The 25,945-nt window shown below is 43.2% G+C and overlaps 1 protein-coding gene across 7 annotated transcripts in view; it reads right to left on the bottom strand.

The window, feature by feature from the left end:
• Positions 1 to 25,945, bottom strand: part of OTUD7A (OTU deubiquitinase 7A) — a 229,788-nt gene that overhangs the window by 144,096 nt on the left and 59,747 nt on the right. For 5 of the 7 annotated variants that reach the window (XM_075897702.1, XM_075897704.1, XM_075897705.1 and 2 more), the window contains 2 exons: positions 25,411 to 25,522; positions 25,200 to 25,301 (listed from right to left, as the gene is read on the bottom strand). The exons of 1 other annotated variant lie outside the window; for it this stretch is intronic. The gene's annotated coding sequence lies outside the window, so the exon portion shown is untranslated. Of the gene's footprint in view, positions 1 to 18,810; positions 18,953 to 25,199; positions 25,302 to 25,410; positions 25,523 to 25,945 lie in introns of all 7 variants that reach the window. One more of the 7 variants, XM_075897703.1, reaches the window with a different exon arrangement.

The following is a 25,945-nucleotide window of genomic DNA, read 5'->3' as shown; positions in this document are numbered from 1 at the left end:
TGTATGTTGTATCCCTTTTGCCTAGCCTTCTCCTGTCCTATTTACTTTGTAAGACCTTGGAGGCACTGTCTACTACTCTGTCTTTACAGTGTCTAACACACAGGGGTCCTATTTCTTGGCTGCATGATAAACAGTAACACACCACAGTATGTGTGTTGATATTTCCTATTCCTACAATGGGGAATATTCTTAAGACCAATACAGTTTTTGAAGCAGGAAGAAACTATTAAAGCCCATCTACTCTATTACAATGTCTGTTATATTTCAAAATGCAGTAAGACGTTCTAAGAGGAACATACTTTGAAGATGACCTTCTTACTTTTACATCCAGAGGCAAGCCTTATTAAAGTCCATTACTTTGCTTGGGAGCCTCTAGATCGTTAAGAGAAAGCACAAATACACCATCAAAATTAAGTAACATTTTCTTAGACTTTCCTCTCCTAATATCCAAAGCTACTTAGGGCTGGGAAAATATGACTTTCTTGGGCAGAAGTGGGACTTCAAGATACCCCATGTTCATTTCTTTGTTGATTGTGAAGATTATCACTGAAAATAACAAAGCAGGAGGAAAAGGCATAAACAAGATCTGTGTTCTGCATATTATTCTACATGGGTCTATTGTAATTGGCTTCACAGGTTAGCTCATGGCACATGGCTTCATTAGCCTTCAGCAGCTGGTTGATTCAATCAAATCTTTAAAAAAAACCCTGCTCTCAGCCTGCAGCACACGCACAACTTCTCAAATGCTGAGCTCCTGTTTCTTATGGATGTATGCATGTTCAATCCACTACTGACAGAAACCCTAGGGCTACGTCTAGACTGGCCCCTTCTCCGGAAGAGGCATGCAAAGCAGGCAAGTCAGAATAGGGAAATCCGCAGGGGATTTAAATATCCCCCGCGGGATTTAAATAAACATGGCCGCTGCTTTTTTTCCGGCTTGGGGAAAAGCCGGAAAAGAGCATCTAGACTGGCACGATCCTCCGGAATAAAGCCCTTTTTGCAAGTAGGAATAAGAGATCCTCCGGAAAAGGGCTTTATTCCGGAGGATCGCGCCAGTCTAGACGCTCTTTTCCGGCTTTTCCCCAAGCTGGAAAAAAAGCGGCGGCCATGTTTATTTAAATCCCGCGGGGGATATTTAAATCCCCCGCGGATTTCCCTATGCTGACTTGCCTGCTTTGCATGCCTCTTCCGGAGAAGGGGCCAGTCTAGAGGTAGCCTAGCAGAAGTTTGGGACATCACAATAAAATCTGGGTGAATTCTAAATGTTCTAAGAAAGAATTCTGGAATTAGAATGAAATCATTTTCTTGCTAGGTTAATATTTTTATTTATTTAAATTATCAGATTTAAAACATTTTTTTCGTTAATACCCGAAGATAGTCTCCTATGATAATATTCTTTAGCCTCTCAATCTGTCTCTTTGCTGTGTTTCTGATACCACTAGCCATTCCTTGCCATACTTCTATTTTTATCACTTACTTGTTGCCATGTCAGTGGCAGAAATGCTGGTGGGGGTGGAAATTTCCACACATCTTACCTGCTTCCAGTTAATCATAAACGGGTCTAGAGAACTGAGATATTAAAATATTCAGGTCAGAAATGTCAACACCTTTAGGAGTCAAGACGACTCATTTTCATTACAGCATATGCCACTATTTAGTTATCCTTAATCTTCATTTCCCCCTAAATGAACTCTAAGGGAGTGCAACTCCTCCACCATTTTGAATAACTAGAACTCATTTTAAAAAAACTGTCCCTTTTTTAACTAGTTCACCAGTTATTATTTTGTTCATAACATTGAAAGGGTTCCAAATATGCTGCATGTGCATATCTAACAAAGTCAAAGAAAAGAATACAGTAAATTTATATTTTTAAGCAAATTATGTACAGGCAACTGCTTCTCATCAAGCCATAGGGCAACTGATGAATCAAATAAGACAAAAAGATATGGAGCAGAACTGTAGAGACAAAAAGCATTCATCTTCCATAAAGAATATTTCTGAATTATAAGGGAAGTGCATGAGAAATCAATTCCCTTTGGTTACAACCTCTTAGTAACTATACTGCACATCCACAAAAGAGGCCTCAGTGGTGTTGATGCTTTCTGTCTCTGGGACAAGTGTTTCTGACTCTATGCTATGGGAATTATCCATACTCCCCTTATGTATGGATGCAGGGTCCCCAACCAGGACTGCATCTAGTGCTTCATAAAAATGGCAAGCTGCAGGTACAACACCAAACCAGCTGTTTGCCTCCTTCACCATCTGATACCCTTCAATGTAGAACAAAGATAAAGGAATTCCAGCAGGTGTATCTCGCGCTCACACACAGAGCTCAAGAAATGTGACCATGCATGTCCCAGTTCCTACAGGTTACTCGCAGTTGGGATTGCACCAATTCTTCACTCCACACATTGATAAGATCCAAAAGTCCTGCAGTATTCCAAGCAGGAGAGCGTTCTGAATGATGTATGAATGATATCTACCTGAGATACCCTGAGAGGATGCCATGAGGAATACTGTACAATGAGCAAGGAGGGCCACTTCACAATGAGCCAGACACCAGGAAATGGATTTTTAAAGTTACCGGGATTTGCAGGTGAGAGGGGCACATCTGTTTACCAGTGTACATGGCTGCAGAGGAGCAAAGTTCAAAGCACTGGCCAGAGTAGCCAATCGGGCTTTGTGCAAAACATGCTAGAGCGTTTCCCAAACTATGGGCTGCGGCACCCAAGCTGCTCTGCCCCAGGCGTCCCCAAGTCAGCCGCTGCAGAAACTGACCAGCGGTGACTACAGGAAGCCCGAGGCAGAGTTGCTCTGCCCCGGGCTTCCTGGAATCAGCTGCTGATCAGTTTCAGCAGCAGCTGACTTGGGGACGCCTGGGGTTCTTAAGTTGAATCTGTATGTAAGTCGGAACTGGCGTCCAGATTCAGCCTGTTGAAACTGATCAGCGGCTGATTCCAGGAAGCCCCGGGGTAGAGCAACTCTGCCTCAGGCTTCCTGTAGTCACCGCTGGTCAGTTTTACTGTTTTATGCAACGAATTCGGAAGTGAACATGAACATCTCTTACTACACTGTGAGGTTCAACGGCTGTCAAAAGGAAACATTTTGAAACGACTCTTTGAAATGAAGGATGAAGTTTTATTGTTCTTGGAGCAACACCCTCCATCGGCAAAAGATGTTATACAGGCAGTCCCCGGGTTACATGGATCCGACTTACATCGGATCCCTACTTACAAACGGGGTGAGGCAACCCCGCATTAGCTGCCTCCCCCCAGCAGACCAGGGAGACGCGAAGCTAGCGCCCGCCCTCCCCCAGCAGACCAGGGAGACGCGGAGCGGCTTTTCTCAGCAGACAACTCAGCTTGAGAATAAAGGACTGAGGGAAGTGAGGTGTGGGAGAATAAAACTGAGCTCTGGAGAAATGTTTGGCTAGAGTTTCCCCTACAATATGTACCAGTTCCGACTTACATACAAATTCAACTTAAGAACAAACCTACAGTCCCTATCTTGTACGTAACCCGGGGACTGCCTGTATTTACATTTAATGACAGGTTTCATGAATTTGATTGGTTAACAATGGTGGCTTATTTATGTGACATATTTTGTCTTTTAAATGATTTAAGTTTGAATTTATAAGGCACTAAAATTAGTATTTTCAAAGTTGAAGAAAAGGTTGAGACAACAATTAAAAAAAACTTAGTTTATGGGCACAGTGAGTTAACAAGAGAAACTTTAAGTCTTTTTGTACTTTAACTGAATTACAAGAAAAATATGCTGAAACTAATATCTCAGATGCAATTTCTGCAGCAATCCAAGAACACCTCTTGGGGCTAACATCAAATATTCAAGTTTAAATGAATATTTTCCTCCAATTGACGCCAGTAAAATGTGGACTAAGAACCTGCTTACTTTTGACACTGAAAATGAAGAAATACTACAACTGAGTGCATCAGAAGTGGATTCATTAACTGAACTTTCCTATGACTCTGCCTTAAAAGAGAACTTTGATAAACTCTCCTTGATTGATTTTTGGTTGAGCTGTAGAAATGAATATTCACATTTATCTGAGAAAGCAGTCAAATTCTTAATGCCTTTTGTCACGACATATAAGTGTGAAACTAGTTTCCCATCTTTGGTTTTCTTCAAAAATAAATATAGAAATAGATTGAATGTTGAACCAGATTTGAGGATAATACTATCTTCTTTTGCTCCTGACATAAAGTTGCTATGTGATGCAAAACAACATGACCCTTCCCATTAGTTCTCTTTTTAGTTATTTAAAAGTTATAAAGTGCACACAAATGACTTCTATTCAACTCATTCAATTATAAATAAACAAACTTTACAACTGTTACAATTCTACTGGTTAAATTGTAATTAAGATTAATGTTATGTACTGTTATTATTGTGAATAAATAAAACAGTTAAAATGTATTCATTTTTCATTCTTTTTCTTAATATGCATTTATATTTTTGGGGTTCAAAAAACAGTACTAAAAATTGGATTCCAACTAAAGTAAAAAGTTTGAGAAACCCTGGACTAGCCAGCTTTCTATCCATTTTACAGTCCACTTATCCAATCCATATTCCCTTAACTTTCTGGCAAGAATATTGTGGGTGACTGTACCAAGAGTTTTGCTAAAGCTGGCACTGCTGGCTTTGGGAGGACCAGAAACTTATTTGAATATTCATCATTAGCTTAATGAATATGCAAATGAATATTACAGGTCCTCCAAAAGCTCATGAATGGATTTACTGGTTCCCGTCTCAAAAAGTTTGGGAACCCCTGTGCTAGAGATCAATAAACTCAACAAAAGACCTACCACAGAGTACACACTACATGAGTGTCAGCAATAAAGTGAGGAGGGGAAACAAAAGTCTTGTGCAGAGATGGAAGTTTTGTGTTGTGACTTTTGTTGCATCGCAATGTGGACACTCTTTGGGTTTTGTCACCAAAAACGGTTTTTTGGTGACAAAACTTGCAAGAGTGGACAAAACCTAGATGTCAAAAGTTTAAAGAGACATATTTATATTTGTGGAGAACATATTCACTATGAAAGTTTTACAGTGCAATAGATCGTTATTAGAATAATCCAGCTAACAATTAAATCTCAAAATAACAGTGCAACGGAGCCTACAATTATGTTAACTTTAAATTAAAATGACAAAAAAAGGACCTCAGTTTTTACCTAATTTGTGCACTCAATCTTTCAGTTGCATTTAAAAAAGATGGGAAATCACATATACCAAATTAAACACAGTCTTAAGTTAACCTAACATTAATAATAACAACCAAATTATGAATTTACAAGTTAGTTACGTATAGTGGCAAGTGACATGCTTGCCATTTCACTGTCATGAACTAAAATGGCTAAAAAAAATGCTGTATCTGTTGACAAACAACAAGTAGAAATCTGATTTCTGCTTTACCACCCACATTAAAGCCTAAGCTAATTGCACCAGAATTAAAAATGGATTTCCCCCTCCCTCCTCCCCACACACAGACACTTTGATTTTTCTATTTTTTCATAAAGTTCTGGTCAGTTTATGTAAAAGTAGATATTGGAATTTTCAAAAAAAAAAAATAGTAAGAGATTTCTAGATCTGGGCAAACCTGTTTCCTGTTTGTGTGTATCCCGTGATCTGGATCAGTGATCTGGCTATAGTTATCAAAACCCAGGCATCCCTTTTATCCTAATTGTACTTCCTATTGTCTGTAGGAAGAGGATGCAGAAACGAGCACTGTACAAAATGAGTCTGTGGAAATCTGAGATCAATTATTACAAACAAACAATGATTCTGTTTGGAGGAATCTCTTTGCTGAGTTATTGGTTTAGCAGCTCATATTGAAATAATAGACAATTTTGTCGTCTCTTCTTCCATTCTGCACATTCCCTAGTGCCACTGTTTTATAAATTCTGTCCATTGAATTCCCTCTGCACCTTGTGTTAGCAAAATCAGTCAAAAGGCTCTTAGTCGACAGACATGCATGAGATCTAATGGTATATATACACAAACTCAAACTGGTGTAACTGAAACTGATCCAACTAAATGTTCTATTACAACAACTACACTTGGAGAAATTAACCCATGTGAATAGAATGATACGAGAAGAGCCATATTTAGAAAACATTTCAAGTGACGTTAGGCAAAAAATTTGGGACAGCACATTAGAGTTTAACTTGCTCCGTAATGATTCTGTTAATCTCCACTTCAACACCACCACTGCCAATCACTGTACAAAGGTTTCCCACTCATGTCTCTGTTACTTGACTGTTGCCTTAGGGTCATGAACTCTCAGCTGGGAGAAGGAACTTTAATTTGAACTACTACTATACATCTGATGTGGTGGTTTTTATCCACGAAAGTTTAGGTGCCACAGGACTCCTCGTTGTTTTTGCAGATGCAGACTAACAAAGCTACTCCCCTGAGACCTACTACTACGCTGAGAGTGACCAAGTATCACTCTGTAAACTCATCATGGACGGTCAGTGAAAGAAGGGCTGAGGGAGGAAAGTCCTCAACCCCATCTCCAGCCCCAACCCTTCTGCTAGGCCCCACCTTTCCCCGCTTGCAGGAGGCGGGGCAGCACGCCATAAGCATGCTCCACCTTCCCACTATGGGGAGTGGAGGGGAGCAGACGTGCACTCCCTGCAGCCTCTCCAGCCCCGGTGGAAGGCGCACTGGGCCACGCGGCCAGGCCAAGCCCAGCCCACCCTCTCTAGCATCAGGGGAGGGAGGAGGCTGGGCTGGGCCAGGCAGCACAGCAAGTCCTGCCTTCTTTGTCCCCTGGTGCTCAGGGGCTGGAAAAGCTGGGCCAGGCTAGGCATCACAGCATGCCCTGTCTCCTCCCTCCCTGGTGCTCTGCTGCACAACCTGGCTCGGCCCAGCCTCAGATCACTGGGGAAGGCAGGAGGGCACCCCATGCGACCAGGTATGGCCTTCCCAGTCCTGGAGCACCGGGAGGGCGGGCACTGGGGTGCAGCACCACTCTGCCCCAAGAATGCCTACAGCAAGCATTCTGGGGGCGAAGTGTGGGCGGGGCTATGCCTGTGGTTTGGGAAGACAGAGCCTTTCCCCACCGTACATACCCGACACCGATGACACTCATCAAATAGGAGATCATAACCTTTAACTTGTGTTCTTAACAGACTGATGTATAAACTGGCCCAGCTCTTGCAAAAAAATCACACGAGTTTCAGAACAATGTGAAAAGTAATTTCCACATAGATAAATAAAAAACACAAAAATAAGTTACACTGGGGTTCAGAAAATACATCATTTATTGAATAAGAATAGACGAGTATGAACTCAGGTACGATGTGGAGAAATTGGAAAGGGTACAGAGAAGAGCGACAAGAATGATTAAAGGTTTAGAGAACATGACCTATGAAGCCAGGCTTCATGAACTGGGCTTGTTTAGTTTGGAAAAAAGAAGATTAAGGGGGGACATGATAGTGGTTTTCAAATATCTAAAAGGGTGTCACAAGGAGGAAGGAGAAAATTTGTTCCTCTTTGTTTCTGAGGACAGGACAAGGAGTAATGGGCTTAAAGTGCAGCAGGGGAGGTTTAGATTGGACATTAGGAAAAAATTCCTAACTGTCAGGGTGGTCAAATATTGGAATACATTGCCAAGGGAGGTGGTGGAATCTCCCTCTCTGGAGATATTTAAGAACAGGTTAGATAGACATCTGTCAGGGATGGTGTAGACGGAGCTTGGTCCTGCCTTGAGGGCGGGGGGCTGGACTCGATGACCTCTTGAGGTCCCTTCCAGTCCTATTATTCTATGATTCTATTCTATGATTCTATGAAATCTGTACGGTGATTTTAAATAGCCCCGAAACTGCATTAATAAAATAAACTCCTCTTATCCATTAGGACTGGGTAAATATTCCTTTTCTACTGTACATGTTCTATTATCTGAGCTAATGATAAAATGTAATTGACCATCTCCCTTCTTAATCAATGGATTCTTACCTGTCAGCTCAGCCAGCCTAGCATCAGCCAATCTATCACTGGTAATAATGGATACAGAACTGCCTCATTCAAATAGCCTGGTTTCTTTTTGTGTTGCATGACAAGATCAACATTCACAGTACTGAAGCGTACTCAAAATCAAGTGCTTCTGATGTGTTATGCCTTGAGTTTAGTTTGGCACTTAAACACCTACAAAAATTATTTAGTGTTTCATTTATCCTCCTGCCATGAACCATACCCCTGAAATGTGTCAGTCTGCCTACACAAGCAGTGTTTGCCCCAGATTTTAAGTTTGTTTTTATTACACACACACACACACACACACACACACACACACACACACACACTTACTTCACCATAGCCCCCATCTTTAGCTCTTTGCTATTTAGACAACGGGTGGAACAGAATGCAACAGCAACTAGCACAAGAGATTGGGGATACTACTGCAATTAAAATATATTTTTCAAAGATGATTTAAGCACCTTTGCTCTCTACTCCTCATTCCAGGCTACTTGTCCACTCAACTGCTTCTTTGCCATAATACATGAGCGTTCAGGCTGGCCGCAAGGAGCTCTACCTACAGCTGGGAATCAAGGCCCACAGAAGCCCAAGTCATTCAAGCAGTAGGGGGGGCATAGTACGTTGGTTCTATGCCTCCCAACATCCATCTATAACTGGCAGCACCTGCTTTAGGTTTGCAGTGCAAAAGAAGCACTAGCTACAGCAATTGAGGCTGTGAAGATACTCTGAAGTAGAAGACTGTTTTAATAGTAAGAAGGAAGAGGGGGAACTGATCCAAAGCCCATTCCACTCAATGAAAACTTTCCCATTGACATCAGTGACCTTTGGATCAAAGTTCCCAGGAAGCAAAGTGATGTGTAATTACAGAATAGCACACCCGGGATGATGTGCTTTGAACCATTTGTGTGTGTACACCACATGAATTTTCATTGAATTTATGAACTCCATATATAATAGTAACCTTCAGTGTATATATCAATCAATCACTGGCTGACAGGGACTATATTACATACCAGACTCTTTGCTAGGAAGGACACTCAAAGAAGTCATTAACATGAGACTTTAGAATTTTCTCCTTCTGGAAAAGAAATTACAGGTGGTTTTGTGGCACCATGACCTATTCCTGTGAAGTACTTTTGATCACTATGGCCCTCTACTACTGTTTATAAGAACATGTGCTTTCAAAATAGCTAAAGTGTAAATATATAACAACCCAGAAATGAATCTGGCTCATGGGATGTGTCCTTCAATCATGAATGTAAGGATTCTCCAATGATTTCAACATTAAGAAGGGAAAAAAAATCCAAGTCTTGTTAACATTCCGGTATTACAAAAATACGTTTTTCCTCCATAATGTATGTTTTAATACTTATGAGCAAAATTTATCTTCTATTTTTCTTTAATCCAGTCAAATATCTATAATACTTTCACCAGTGAGGTTTATACTGTTAACATTTGAAACCTCCAGTTCCTCAGAGACAAACACCTACAGTATCTCTAGCAAGAATTCTTAAAAACAGAATACCCACTTGAAGAAGGGAAAAAACAGATTGACAAAGCCATGTGGGTATCCAAACGAAACCGTCCTTCAGGACAGATCCAACAAAGTAAACAGAGCACCACTAGCCATTACTTACAGACTCCAGCTAAAACCTCTTCAGCACATCAAGTGTCTACAATCGATCACTGATGATAATCCCTCGCTCTCACAGACCTAGGGAGGCAGGCCTGTCCTTGCTTACCTCACCCAAGCTGAGACAAACACTCTCCACTAACTTCATGCACCTCACAACAAAAACACTAACCCAGGAACCAATCCCTTCAACAAACCCCACTGCCAACTATCCAAACATCTACCCTAGTGACACCATCACAGGGTCTAACTACATCAGCTATGCAATCAAAGGCTCATTTACATGCACACCTACTAATGTAACATATGCCATATTTATTGGACAAACTGGATTGTCTCTACACAAAAGAATACAGGCAGTCCCCGGGTTACGTACAAGATAGGGACAGTAGGTTTGTTCTTAAGTTGAATTTGTACGTAAGTCGGAACTGGCGTCCAGATTCAGCTGCTGCTGAAATTGACCAGCGGCTGACTACAGGAAGCCCGAGGCAGAGTTGCTCTGCCCCAGGCTTCCTGGAATCAGCCGCTGATCAGTTTCAACAGCGGCTGAATCTGGACGACTGGAACAGAGCAGCTGGGGCGCTGCCGGGTAGGTGAGACCAACCCGGCAGCACCCCAGCTGCTCTACCCCAGGTGTCCCCAAGTCAGCTGCTGCTGAAACTGATCAGCGGCTGATTCCAACCCGGCAGTGCCCCAGCTGCTCTACCACAGGCATCCGCGAGAAAAGCCTGGTCTGCTGGGGGGGGGGAGGGGGGCGACGCACTAACTGTGCCCCCCTCCCCCCCCAGCAGACCAGGGAGACGCGGAGACGCTTTTCTCGCCCTGGAGGACACGGGCGGCAGGACTGCGGCACGTCTGGGCTGTCCTGCCGCCCGCATCCTCCGCAGCTTTGCTCCATGTCTCCCTGGTCTGCTGGGGGGGACCCCCAGCAGACCAGGGAGACACGGAGCTACTTTTCTCGCCCCGGAGGATGCGGGCGGTGGGACCGCGGCACATCTGGGTGGTCCCGCCACCCGCGTCCTCCGGGGCGAGAAAAGCCCCATTCGTAAGTACGGATCCGACATAAGACGGATCCACGTAACTCGGGGACTGCCTATAAATGGAACGAATCAGACATCAAGAATGGCAACATACAAAAATCTTTGGGGGGAGCATTTAAACCTCACTGGACACACAGTTATTGACTTGCAAGTTACCATTCTCAGGTAAAAACCTTCAAAAACAGACTGCTGGCCTGGAATTCTCATGCAAATTTGACACCATCAAAAGAGATTTAAATAGAAACATGGAATGGATCTTTTATTACAACAGGGGATTTCCCCTTAAGGTACTATCACCTTCACATCACTGTTGGAGGTGAGCCACATCCACACGGATGTAATTAACACGGATATCACACTCCCATATCTATATCCCTTTTTTTCCCCCCTTTTCTTTTCTCCTCAAGCCTCAGAAGAAGTGAGTTGTATCTCATGAAAACTTATGCCTTAATAAGTCTATTTAAAAAGTGCCACTGGGCTCCTTGTTGTTTTGCTAAAATACAAAGCGGGTCCAGTCAGAAGTGCACTTCTTTACTGAAGGAAATGTATTTTAATCCAATTAAATACATGAATGTTAGTTTAATATCAAGTTATTCCCCTTCCAGCTCTGAACAAAGCCAAGAGGGTTAAAATGTAGGCATGGAGAAATAACTTGATATTTAATAACCTTTTACATATACTTGAATGGGTTGAAAGTACTTTCCCAAGAAGTAACCAAGCAACTCAGTATTTTTCTAAGAAAGAATGATTTGTAAATCATGATTTTCAATACCATTAGTTTGATAATGACATTAAGAGCTGTGAAGACAGACTCCATTCATTTTTTTAATGTTACATCCAAACAAAATGCATTTTTCATTTTAAGCTGATCACCAGAGAAAAATCTATCAGGATCCTTCCTAATTTTTTAACTCAGTTTTACAGTTAATAGCAACATCTTTGAGGAAGTGCTCATAAAAACCTTCCTAACTGTAAAGGTGGTTAAGCTCTGGAACAAATTACCTAGGAATGTTATGGAATCTCAGTTATTGGAGGTTTTTAAGAATAGATTAGACAAATACCTGTCAGGGATAGTCTAATTAATACTTAATGTTGCCTCAGTGCATGGGACTGGACTAGATGACCTATCAAGGTCCTACATTTCTATTATGAGTCTGTGAGAGAAGCCTTACTTCAGACCACAGAGCTAGAATAAGAGCAGGGGGCTGGACTTGATGACCTTCTGAGGTCTCTTCCAGTTCTATGATTCTATGATTATGAATTTAAGCTTAGCCTGCCTTTTGCACAGATAAGTATGCAGAGCTGCTTAGGGGAAGAATGCACTGTGCACAGAGCACAGAAATATGGCACAGTTACTGTGGTTGGGACAAACTTGCATGTGCAAAAATGGGGACTTGCTTTGGCACTTCACTTAGTCTGCCAGAAAATTATATATCGTTAAGGAAATCTTGCTGTCTTTCCTTCGTCTGCTTGTTGCTTAAGGTTAGAACTTGGTTGGGAAATGTCAGAAGTGTTTACAACATTTTGACTAGGAAAAAAGAAGTTGGGTTTTTCTTTCCCCCCTTCCCATTTTGTGATGTTAAGGTCACATGAGCTGACTACCTCGCGCTGGCGCTGAGTTCTTACTTTTGTGAGTCTTATCTTGATTCATTAGCATAGACTATTTACTAGTGTGTTTGGCTGTGGTTCTGAACTGAGGTGATACATTTAGTGGCAGTCATGAGAACTTCAGATGTACCACCTAAGCGGTGATATACATCTCACAACAGGCGCTATCGTCATGTGCTCATGCAGTCTTGGACAATGTGAGATAAATGGAAATGAAAATAATATAATAATATACAAAGGATATGCTCTTATAGACTTGCAAATGCACATCTGTAGCATTTTTCTTTTCTTGCCATACATATAATACGATAAAATAAATGTTTTTGTTGTAAAGTAAACTTGTACAGGAAACAAAACTTGCTGTAGAAACCATAATGGAATTTTTTTATGTCTTACTGCAATCTTAAATTTAATGTTGCACAAGTTATTTCTCATATACCCATACTCCCATATTGTTAGCAATATCTATTTGCACTTAGTACATTCTACAAACCTTGACGTGGCAACTTGGGACATCAAGATACCTAGAAGAAATTCAGAGTTCTCTTTCAACTAAGGGAGAGTCCACATTGAAAAAAAAAAAAAAGATATGCAGTAAACAAAGAATTCTGTGCGATATTCCAAGTCCTAGTGCCAGCTCTCAGAACTGAGGGACTATCACAGGTAGCCTTTGACCTTTCTAGTAATTTTTAAAAATTTCCTTTACAGAATTTAAAATCACATTCTCTCTTTTCCACCTTCTCTTTAGTTTGTTACTAGCACATTGACCCAGCATTGCTCTGGTCCCTAAGGAGAGTCTCAGGGCAGGTGGTTAGAGGTGGGTGGTGGTGGTGCAGGAGTCACGGTTGAGGGGGCTCAGTGAGAGGGTCAGTGGTGCGGGAGGCTGGCCGATCCCTGGGACTGGCAGGGGTGGCGAGCGCCATGCAGCCTGGCCACTGGATCCCTAGGACTGGCCAGGATTGTGGTAGCCAAGCTGCCTGCCTGCCTGCCGGATCTCTAGGGCTGGTCAGGCCCCGACTGGCTGGGTCGTGGTTGGCTGGGGCGGCAGGAGCTCTGCCATCCAACTGCTGGCTCTGCAGGGCTGGCAAGGGGAATTATGCTGCCCTGCTGGTGGTTCACCAGCAAAGGAACCTTTCTCGTGTATAGTGATTGGCAACTTCCTGAGCCTCACCCCCAGCCAGCCACTCTCTTACCAGTATGCGTCTCCCCTGTGGTCATTCTGCAGTATAACTGTGCCTGTAGCAGATCCCTCCCTTTGCAATTTATGAGAAAATCATAAATCCCATTGTCCTGGCATGACCAACCCCTCATCTTGCTTTAAGTTACAATAAAAGGTTTGGCGGTCCTAGCTCTTGGCATTTTGGAGGCGTTCTTGAACAAACAGACTCACCGAAGGACAAAACAGACAGACACAGGAACTCTCTCGGGGTATGTCTACACGACAAAGTTAATTCGAACTAACAGACCTTAGTTTGAATTAACTTTGATAGGCGCTACACTAGCAAACCGCTAGTCTGAACTTAATTCGAACTAGCGGAGCGCTTAATTCGAACTAGGTAACCCTCATTCCACGAGGACTAACGCCTTGTTCGAATTAAGTAGTTCGAATTAAGGGCTGCGTAGCCACTTAATTCGAACTAGTGGGAGGCTAGCCCTCCTCAGCTTTCCCTGGTGGCCACTCTGGGCTAAACCAGGGAAACTCTTCTGCCCCCCTCCCGGCCCCGGAGCCCTTAAAGGGGCACAGGCTGGCTACGGTGCCCGGGCCAGGTGCAAGCCTGCCAGCACCCAGCCAGCAGACCCTGCACCTGGCACGGCTCGAGCCAGCCACCCGCTGCCACCCAGCCCTCCGCCTCTTCCCGGGACCAGGCTGGCGGCTCCCGGGAGCCTGCCCAGGTGTGCAAGAGGCGGGCGCCAGCCTGGTCTAGTGCAGACATCGTGGACCTCATCCACGACCTCCGCACTAGGCACAGGAAAGTGGCCGTCTAGGGCAGGATAGCTGCCAGCCTGGCCACCCAGGAGCAGGTTTGCATGAAAATCAAGGTGGTCCAGTGAGACCCCCGACCCTGAGCCCTGAGCTTAGAACGGCAGTACTGGGTCAGACCAAATGTCCATCTAGCCCAGTAGCCTGTCTGCCAACAGCGGCCAACACTAGGTATCCTGGAGGGGATGGACAGAAGACAATGACCAAGCCATTTGTCTCGTGCCATCCATCCCCAGCCTTCCACAAACAGAGGCCAGGGACACCATTTCTACCCCCTGGCTAATAGCACTCCATGGACCCAACCTCCATGACTTGATCTAACTTCTCTTTAAACGCTGTTCTAGTTCTAGCCTTCACAGCCTCCTGCAGCAAGGAGTTCCACAGGTTGACTATTTGCTTTGTGAAGAAGAACTTTGTTATTAGTTTGTAGCCTGCTACCCATTCATTTCATTTGGTGTCCTCTAGTCCTTCTATTATGGGAACTAATGAAGAACTTTTCTTTATGCACCCTCTCCACACCACTCATGCTTTTATAGACCTCTATCATATCCCCCTTCAGTCTCCTCTTTTCTAAGCTGAGAAGTCCCAGTCTCTTTAGCCTCTCTTCATATGGGACCTGTTCTAAACCCCTGATCATTTTAGCTGACCTCCCCTCTCCCACCCTCTCTCTTTCCCTCTCCCACCTCCTTTTCCCAGTCTCCCTGAGTTTTGTTCAATAAAGAGAGTTTCTATTTTTGAACACACGTGTCCTTTATTTTGTACATCAGGAAGGGGGGCTAGGGAGGGGTAAGTGGAAGGAGGTGAAAGAGGAATGGGGTACGAGCCCCCGATGGGGAGGACTGGGGTGGCTCTGCGGGCTCCTTGGGGTGGAAGCTCTCCTGCAGCTCCCCGATTGACACCCCCCCCCAGATGGCAGCCTGCGGCAAGTGCAGCCGGGTTGATGGCCGAGTGCTGTGATGTGCCGAGTGTGGGCACTCAGGGCACTCCAAACCAGGACTGCTTTGCTGTCCCTCATCGAGTTAGACAAGCGAGCAGGGAACCCCTGAGAACTGTCTGTCCGGGGTGGGGGTCGGGTCCCTTTAAGCACAGCCCTCGGCTAGCCTGAGACAGCAGCTCCACACTCTAAGTCCTAATCTGATGTCCTGCCAGCAATGCTTCCAGCCATCCTTAACCCCGGTTCAGGGTCCACTCAATGTGGACATGCTAGTTCCAATTAGCAAAACACTAATTCGAACTAGGTTTTAGGTCTAGATGCGCTAGTTTGAATTAGCTTAGTTCGAATTAACTAATTCAAATTAAGTTAGTTCGAATTAGTGCTGTAGTGTAGACATACCCTAAGGGTGCATCTACACTGCACCATTATTTCGAGATAACTAGCGTTATTTCAAAACAATGTGAGTGTCTACACAGCCATTCTGTTATTTCAAAATAATTTCGAAATAACGGATGGCTTATTCCGAAATCTGTAAACCTCACTCTACAAGGAATAACACCTATTCCAAAATAGCTATTTTGAAATAAGGCATGTGTAGACGCGCCAATACTGCTATTTCGAAATAGCCCCTCACCAGAGCCATGCTAAGTTATTCCTTCCCAGTACCTCCTGGGGCTCTAAATTGAGATAGCATGTCGACATCAGGGAAGCCTGCCTCATACTAATTTTGAATAGCTTTTTTCTGTAATAGCGATGCAGGGTAGACGTCCCCTAATATACAGCATAAAATGTGAGCTAAATGTTGTTTTGCTTACACTACTGTTTAATATTTATTGCAAATAATGTTATATTGGCAAATTTATTGTTACTCTAAAACACTGAATTACTGCAAAACTTGGTCACTTTTCTTCAAAAATAATAAAAATCTATATCCTGTATCTCTATTTACTGTAAATAAGACTATTTTACTGTTTCTCTCTCTCTCTCACACAGACATTCACAGTGTCACTTTTGTTGTGCTCCATTGGAAGGCCAATTAGCACACATCTAGTCCAGTTTAATTAGTAGTCAAATAAACCATCACAAGTCTTCACAACTATTCAATGGGGCTCTATATAAACTGGCCTTGAGACCAGCTTGTCATCAGAGCTGCCAGGGTCACTCTCTTTTGTTTACTACACTTCCTTCCTGAATCGCTGTAGATTTCAAAGCATGCTTATTAAATTGCCGCTTTCAGCAGGTTAGGTCATTTTCTTCTTGTACTTCACAGTGATTCCGTCTAGCTGTTTGCTCCCTCTACCGCTCTGAAAGCAACATGGGCCCATCAGCGTCCACCCTTCTTATACGTAGATTCTGGTTCTTCAGCTGCTTCTAATATCTTGTTGCAAAGGATAGTATCCCCTTGGCTTTCTCCCTCCAGTTCCAATCCTGATACAATACATACGTGTTGAGGAACCCTTCAATTAAAATACAAGTTATGCAGTTACTGGATTCAAGTCCCTATTCTATAGTATGAGATTCTGAGAATCTTTCCTTTATAATTAACTAATCTTTCATGGATTTCTGTATCTTGTAAATTTAGGGATTTAGGACTATTCTCAAACCATTGTTTCTCTGAATATTATAGTACACGGAACTCTGAAATATTGTATTTGGTTAATTACCACAAAAAATTTTTTTTAAAAAATTAGGTAGTCTCACGCACTGAAGCATTTCAGAAAGAGACTACTGTCAATCATAGTGGTGACAAATTTCACAGAAATTATTCATAGTAAAAATATCAGTTTGCATAATTTGTCACTTACAAGTTATTACAACTGGAGAAATTATTAATAGAATTTACAATGATAATCAAAGATTGTCTAGTATATGCTCCTGCTTATACTAATTCTAAATACACCTGGCCTGTCTATGAAACCTGTGCAGCTGTGAGTTCACTCAAAACATTCACCCTGTGATTATATTGCAGGACAGATCAAGCCCAAAATTCAACTGATGACCCAGAAAGATCTGGATGTTTCTGGTAATGAACAAGCAATGCCATAGCAGAACAAAAGAAGGGCAGATCTATTTCAGTGCTTAATTCAACAGGACTACAGAAATATCAAAATACCTCATTGAGACCTCTCAAAAGCTGGGAATTTCAGCTTCTCTTTCTGTCCTGGGTTTACCCTTTTAAAAAGAGCCTCTCTCTACACAGTCACCTAGTAGAGGTCCCTTTAAATCCGGAAGAGACAACCAGCTGCAGCTTTCACTTGACCTTTTAATATGATACTGCTGCAGGCTGAAACTCCATTTAAGCTAGTATTGTTTTCTCCTACTTTTCCTTGCTCTGATTCTATAAGAGATGGCACCTCCTCACCTTTCCTTAACCAAGGACACAGTAAAGAGCTCAGTCGGGGGTTCACGTTTCTCCTGTTACGTTGTGTTTTGGTTCCAATGTGACAACCTCATCCAATTTATAAAAAAAATGGTATTCAGGGAATTAGTTGACGCAAACAAGACGGTTGCCCTTTTATATCAAAACTTTCTTTGTTGCTCCAGTATGGACCTCTGTCTTCATGTCAATTCCTTTCCATCACCATGAACAATATTGGGGAAATCAGTGTTTGGAATTAAAAGAACATGTCTCTCTCAATAAGCTTGTTTCATCAATACAATGGTGTGACATCGGGATATGTATAAGCACAAAATTTCCATTTTATGCTCAACAAAACATTGCCAACATTAATGAGAGGCAAAACAAAAACAAAACGGTGAAAGGCACTTTCATGAAAACGTTGCAAAGCGCTTTATGAAAAACAAAGATTTCTAAACAAATAGCTTAGAGATTCCATAGCTGCAAGGCTACATAGAAAGGCTTTATATTAATCAAAACATTGGATCATCAATTTTGGCAGATACAGGATCAGACTACATTCTATAGTGTATCCATTGATAGTTCGCATATTCTTATACTGACAGACTGTATGAAAGTTACACACACACAAAAGTACACTAATAGGATGTTAAATAAAGGCCACTACTCAAAAATTAGGAAATTCCTGAATTTAGGTTTTCTGCAACCTGAATTCAGTCCCTTTGTGCATATGCATTATGATGTAGTCTTAGGGTCCCAACCTCAGACACAGAACATAAAAAACAGCTAGGCAATATTTTCTTTTTGACTCATTGTTCAGCAACTGTCCCCATGCCTTATTTACTGTATTCTATTCAAATCTTGCTCTGCAGTAAGGATTATTCTATCCCAGGGCTTATCACTATAATAACTGAGTGCTTCACAAATATCAATTAATTTATCTTCACAATATCCATGAGATAAAAGTATGGCATTATCCCCATTTTACAGAGGGGGAGTTGAGGAAAGAGAGGCTAAGGGCCAAATTGTCCACTATTTTGGGTGCCCAATTTCAGACACCTAAAAAACAATTTTTCAGAGCACGTAGCATCATATAGCACTTTGTGTGTTCACAGCATGGTTCCCATGGATAGCAATTGCAGTTGTCAGTGCTCAGCACATCTGCAAATCAGACCCCAATGGTCTCCAGTCAGGTCCCAGAAAATGACGAACATACAGCCAGTGTCATCATTGAAGACTTCAGATTAAGGGACTTGCCTTGCATCATGAAGGGCCTATGTGGCAGAAGAAGGGATAGAATCTAATTCTCCAGGGCAGCCTTCAACTGCTTTATCCATGAGGCCATCCTTTCTCTTCCTGCCTCAATTGCCTGCTTCATTCACCACACACTTTGCAGCTTCTGCAACAAATAAGGCAAGAGTCCTGCTGACAGGAACTTCCTTATGCAACCCTGATTCATCCTCAGAGAAGCCCTTTGAAGTCAATGGGTCAACAATAAGTTTACATGAGATGAGGATTAGCATTACTATTCTTGTATTATTTGGTTCACTGGTCTTACCTTGCCAATTGCTATGAATTTTTTCAACTTAATCTCTTGCCTCTTGTGGGATCAGCCCATTTGTTATCATACCCTAAGGTTGCCACGGAGTATGCTGCTGAAAAAGCTAAACACCAAACAGAGCAGCAGCAGCGACAGATCCACTGCTGCAGCAGTTGCAGAAGTACAGGGGAGCTTTACTAACTTAGCAAACAGAACCCAGGCAGCAGAAACCAACATTCATTTGAGGCATATCAGTATTTCACCCATCAGTTTTATGTTGCCACTGGCAGGAGGCAAGCTGTTAGCCTGTCCATAATTTTAGTCGGCTTCTTTGGCTCGCTACACTTAATTGTTGTCAACTAGAAAGCAAATTAACTTCTTATTTCCTTTGTGAGGACTTTGTGCTCAGCATTTCAAAGCTACTCAAATGGCAGATGCTAATTTCTAGGGGTTTGTTCACAGTTAGCTCTCAAGAAGAGAGGCAGGAAAAGCCTAATTTTTTTCTAATATTTCTACCTCTCTGTCTAGGCTCTTCATAAGAGCAAGATGATCTATAGAAAGAAGGCTGTAATTCTGACTGGTATTGAGGCTGTTTTAAAATTAGCTCACTGTGCCACTCACAGCCTTTTCCCCTTTGGGAACATTAGCAAATAGCTTACCAAATGCAAGCCTGTCAGAGCCCAGTTCAGTTTAGATTAAAAGAAAACACTTATTGGCAAATTCAAGAAAAAAGAAGAAAACAGGAAGGGAAAAAAAGAGTTAACGCTTAGGCACCTTAGCCTAGATATTACTTAAGGACCCTAGAAGATAACATAATAAATCCAAATTATAGGTTATAAGATGTCCTTTGTTGTACAGACTACTGCAGAGATTTGTAGGGTATTTGACATCTTGTCAGAGATCTGGCCCCTCTGGTAATCTCTTCAGAGAATGCAGGGCCATGCACCTAAAACTCCAACAGACACCCCAGCTAGTTGTCCTTACATCTGAAGGAGATACAAATTTCTGTACATGCCAGAGTTGGATTGTACATTCCACGTCAATGGTGAAGCTGAGCACATATCTTCATAATTAAATAACCTATCCATTACATTTAGCCCCTTTCAGCTCTTGGCACATGCATCAACAGATTGTGACTGTCTTAAATTTGTTATGCAAAGGATTTGGTGACATTTTCACTTTTAAAAAAATCGTTATGGATTTTTTTTTTTAACTTTATGGACAAAAAATTATCTGCCTGTATTCAACATTCGCTATTTGAAGTATACTGGATAGTCATGGCTGGTCAAATAAAGTAACACGGCATTGTTTCTGCGCCTTAACAGGCTGAGTGAGTATGCTTTAGTATGCATAGTGTTAAAATGTAATGGGGCTTCCACAGTGAGACTATTCAACACAGATTTTACTGTTAACGTTTTTATGGTATTCAGCTTAAATTTCACATACAGTTGGACCTTGTTATGGCTCCTAAGGCCACGAACAATTTCTCAATATTAAGTAAGGTGGAACCCCACACAATTGGCCTTTTAACAACCTCCTCAAGTTCATCACCAGATTAGGATACATCAGTTTAAACCCTGGGAGTGGCACCAGACCCTGCCAGAACAGCAGTTGCAAAACCTGCAGATGCATCTCCACTCAGAGGATGCAATAGCTTCCGTGGGCCCTCAGCCTTCAGTGCCCCATGGACTATGATGTGCCATCCCTCCCAGCCCTCAAAGTCACCTGGAGCACACGATGTGGAGCTCCAGCAGCAATTTAAAGGGCCCATGGCCCCGGTTGCTGTCACAGTAGCAGAAACCACGGCTAGGAGCCCCAGGCCCCTTTGACTCACCAGGTCCCAGGGCAACCGTCCCCTTACCTCTCCCTGCCCCCGTCAGTAGGTCGGTCTTCACTGCTACAGTGATCAACATCTCCCACAATACAAGATCCACAGATCCTTCATATGCCTATCACAACATGTGCTGTACCTCATCCACTGCACTAAATGCCCAACAACAGTTCTATGGGTGAAGCCAGACCATCACCAAGACCTTGGGGCAAGCCCTGGGGTTTCTTTATGCAATAGTTCGCATGAGGCTGCAAGTCTTGGCTAGACTATGTATTAACACAGTCTTGTCAACCCTTGGACAATCAGGCTGGTCTGTGCTGGAATACTGCAACCGGAAGGTCAGCAACAGCTTGGGAAGGTGGTTGCAGACTCCTTTTCACTACAATCGGTTTGTGTCACCCTGCAGGTGGGACCTTGTTTTGTTGTTTGAAGTTATAATAAAGCTGCAGCCACTTGGCTAAATCTGTTGTTTCCATTCATTAGCACTGCCATTTGCCATTAATGTACAGTGATGTCAAAGACAGTAAGAGGCTGTCATGAGAAAACAAAGACTGGAAGTAACTGAGCAAAAAGCAAAGCACTTCACAATGGAAAGCTGGCTCATTAACCCAGGGATGGGCAATAATTTTTGCTCGGGGGGGTCACTTTAAAATTTTTTGAAGTAGTATGGGCCACCCCAGAAGAGGCGGGGCCTAAACAGGAAGGGGCGGGGCTCCCCTTCCCACTAGGCACCCATGCCCTGGAAGAGGCTTGGCATGCTCCCCCACCCCCAGGCCAATCAGGGCAACTTGCAGGCCGGGGTAAGGCCGGGACAGGGCGAAGAAAGCTTCACACACCTCCCCTGCCCCCACGTCCTGATTGGCCTGGGGGCGGGGAAGCATGTGAAGCCTCCTCCGCTCTCCCCCCCCCCCCGCCCTGCAAGCAGCGCGCGGTGCTTCAAAGCGCCACGTGCTCCTGGCAGGGCGGGAGGAAGCTTTGCACGCTCCTCCACTCCCAGGCCCTAATTGGCTTGGGGGCGAGGGAGCAGAAGGGCCTCTGCGGGCCAGATCCACCCGCTTGGCAGGCCAGATGCAGCCCACAGAGGCCTTTTTGCCCACCCCTGCCTTAACTCAAAACCCATTATAACAACACCCACCTCTATCATTCAGAGCTGGGAAACTATTCCAGACTCCTGATATAAGGATCTCTTCCTGTGAAGTAACATTAACAAGCTGATTAAATAGGGATTAATCAAACTCAATTTATTTTTTTGGAACGCTGTAAATGAAATAGCTAAAGTTAAGGTCAGGACATCCCAGTATGCATGGATTGAATTGAACAAACTCCTATCCTCAATCTGTACATCACTGTGAAATTGACCTGATGCTGAGAAGAAGAGAAGAAAGAGAAGGTGCACATATATTACATCTGGGGGCTGCTTGAATGTAGTGCATATATGTTGCATAGAGTAACATATTCCTAGTACGAGAGTCTTATGTTCTGGAAGAAACGAGATGAAGAGTCAGAACAGAAGCAAGGAAGTTTAGTGAGTCTAAGAATACCCCCGGACCTATTTATTTATTTTGATTTAGAATCATATATGCCCATTCACAGGCTCTAAGGCTGTGTCCAGACTCAGGGGTTTTTTCGGGAAAAGTAGCCTTTTTCCGAAAAAACTTCCCCTGCGTCCAGACTCAAGCCGCGTTCTTTCAAAATTAATTCGAAAGAACGCGGCTTTTCTTTCGATGGCGGTAAACCTCAATTTACGAGGAAGAACGCCTTCTTTCGAAAGTTCCTCTTTCGAAAGAAGGCGTTCTTCAATGTAAATAGGGCTTCTTCGAAAGAGAGCATCCAGACTCACTGGATGCTTTCTTTGGAAAAAGCAAGCCGCTTTTTCGAAATTTCTCCGTGCAGTCTAGACGCTCTCTTTCGAAAGAGGCTTGCAGTCTAGACATAGCCTAAGTCAGAGGTTCTCAAATTGGAGGAGAGGGAGAGGCCCTATGGGGAGGGAATGGAATGTATTGAGGGGAAGAGGTGTGAGAAGATTTAGGGGGAAATGTACTCCACACATTTTGTCCACAGCAATGAATATCTCACAAAGATAATTCCTCGAGACATATCAGGTCCTCCAGATATATTAGGTCCTGTGCACTGACCCTAGATCGGGGTGGGCAATCAGCATACCACGGGCCAGACATAATTCACCAGAATTAGCCCCTGTCCAGCCAACAGATGTTTTGTTTACCTGCACATCCGTGGGTACAGCCGCACATAGCTCCCATTTGCCATGGATCGCCATTCCCAGCCAATAGAAGCTACAGGAAGCAACGTCCCAATCCACGCTGCTTCTCGCAGCTCCCATTGGCTGGGAATGGCGACCTCTGACTAATGTGAGCTACCAGTGGCTGTACTGCATCTGGCCCACAGGTCACTATGGGTACGTCTAGACTACCGCGTTTTGTCGACAAAACTTCCGTCGACAGATACTGTCGACAAAACTTCCGTCGACAAAGAGCATCCAGACACATTGAGTTCTGTCGACAAAGCAAGCTGCTTTGTCGACAGAACTCCGTAGTCTGGACGCAATGTTACAGGCAATAACACCTTCTGTCGACAGAGTTCTGTCGACAGAAGGTGTTATGCCTCGTAAAATGAGGTATACCAGCGTCGACAAAACTGCTGAGTTCTGTCAACGTTATGTCGACAGAACTCAGCGGTAGTGTAGACGCTGGTATAGTTTTGTGGACAAAACTAGGTAGTCTAGACACACCCTTACTGCCCACCCCTGCCCTACATGATGCAGAGCATTCTGACAGATTTCTGTTAAGCTTGCATAGCATTACGCAAAGTCATTGCCATCTGTATGTTAAACCATTTGCTACTATGCAGTGTAATCATCAACCAACATATCAGTTTTGCTTTTACTCTGATGACAGTGGACTACTGACTCTGCATCGATACCTTACTTCTTTTAGCATTTAGTAAGAGTTGGATGTTGATTTCTATTACAATCGTGTATGCTCTTGTGTGGAAGAAGAGGCAGAAAATACTACAGCACCAAAGAAGAGGGGCAATCAAACAAGTTTGGGAATCACTGCTCCAAGTATACTCTGTCAATTGTTTTAAATTATAAAATCAAACCACAATATAATCAACTCATGCTTTCCACCTAACTGGGTAACATACTAAAATACTAGCACTCCCAGACAAAAATACTAGCACTCCCAGACATTGGCCTATACTTTAATCCTACTTCAAAGACCAAGTGAAATAATTTGGCCTTACAGTTTGCTCTGAAATTCTGGCAAACCCAGGCAAGTTCAGAACCAGGCCTGGAGACAAATCCACAGCCCTGGGACCTTGCCAGACAGTACACGCTGTACTTAAGTTCAAATACCAGTGCTGAGGTAGCTTTGTAAAAAAGAATATCATATGGAGCAGTGAGTTCATTAGCTAGCTCTCAGTACTTTGCTCCCATATATGAGAGCAATTTCAACTCCATCTCCACGTTCACAAAGATCCCCAGACACAGTGCAGCTGCCATGGTTTCTGCACACAGGGGTGTAACCCACACACATACTGGCTGTGGTTCACTGTCCCATGTAGTGACCACTTACAGAGAGAAAGAAGGAGTCTCCTCTATAGCCTAAGCTGAGAACCATTTGGCTTTTAGCTCATAAGAATGGGTCAGACCAAAGGTCCATCTAGACCAGTATCTTGTCTGTCAACAGTAGCCAACCAGAGGTCCCAGAGGGAGGGAACACAACAGGTAATCCTCACGTGATCCCTCCCGTCACCCGCCTCCAGAGAAACTATTGCTAGGGACACCATTCTTACCCATCCTTGCTAATAGCCATTGAGCTGCAGGGCTTATGCACTAACCAGCAAACTGCAGGGCTCACACACTAAGCTACTGAGGAGCCGGGTTCGGTTCCACCTGTCCATATTACCCATGCACTTTGCAGAGTGGGGTGGGAGGCAAGGACAAGATAGGGGATGGGGTGGAATAACTGTGAAGCCAGTGAATCATGAATGAGAGCAAAGTTCAGAAATAACTGTGGCATCAGGGCTGTTGTCATGCCACTCTCTGACTTGGGGAAGGAGTCCTTCCCTCCAGTGTGACCCCCTTGTATTATGCCTGCTAACTCAGCGTTAGCATGAGGGAGACTATTTGTCCTTTCACCAAAGGACTGCACCAACACTTTACAGTTAGTGGAGCTCCCCACCCTCCACCCAATAGATATTAAGTCCATTCCAATATGGGTAAATTGAGGCACATAACTTAAATGGACTTACTTGAGGTAACACAGCAACCCAGTAGCAGAATTAAACACAGAACCTCGGGCCCCTGCCTCTGCAGCTTCTTCAGTCACCGAAAAACCTTTCCTGCCTCGAACCCTGAAACATACAGGTGGAAAAGTCTCTTCAAATCCTGCACACTCACTCACTATATTCACTAACACATCCCAGAAATGGAGTATGGGGAAGAGTAGCCACGAACACTCACTTTTCTTATTGTTTCCAACAGCAACACTATTTTCAGTTGTCTGTTCTCACATTGCTTAGCATCTGGCTCTCAGAAGCTGCAGAAATGGTTGCAATCTGGTCTACCCTGTAAACTAGATAACACAAAAAGTATTGGAACAGTTGCCTTTCCTTCAATCAATTAAAGGGCACTTAAGGGAAGAGACACATTGCTACAGAAATACCTGCCACTTCACAGGCTACTACAGCTCTGCTGTGCTGTATGGACAGAAACAGCTTTCAGTTAAAAATATTTGCAAATCCATAAACAAAAGGATTTAAGTCAAATAACTTGCATTTTTATATATTTTTCAGGGAAAATCTTTAAAATAAATTAATAAAAATACAAAATTCTTGATTTTCTTGACATGGAGAGATCCAAATTTAAAATTGCATGCTTGTTTTTTTTACAAGGTGGAAAAGGCAGAGATTTGAATCAATCCCTAAAAACAGAGGCGGGGCTACATGGAAAACTATACACCTGTGTGAAACTTAAAGTACAAGCATTTATACAGCAG

Source organism: Pelodiscus sinensis, chromosome 14, assembly GCF_049634645.1.
Source record: "Pelodiscus sinensis isolate JC-2024 chromosome 14, ASM4963464v1, whole genome shotgun sequence".
Classification (NCBI taxonomy): domain Eukaryota; kingdom Metazoa; phylum Chordata; order Testudines; family Trionychidae; genus Pelodiscus; species Pelodiscus sinensis.
The sequence above is the reverse complement of the archived record's forward strand: the minus strand, read 5'-3'. Positions and strand labels throughout refer to the sequence as shown.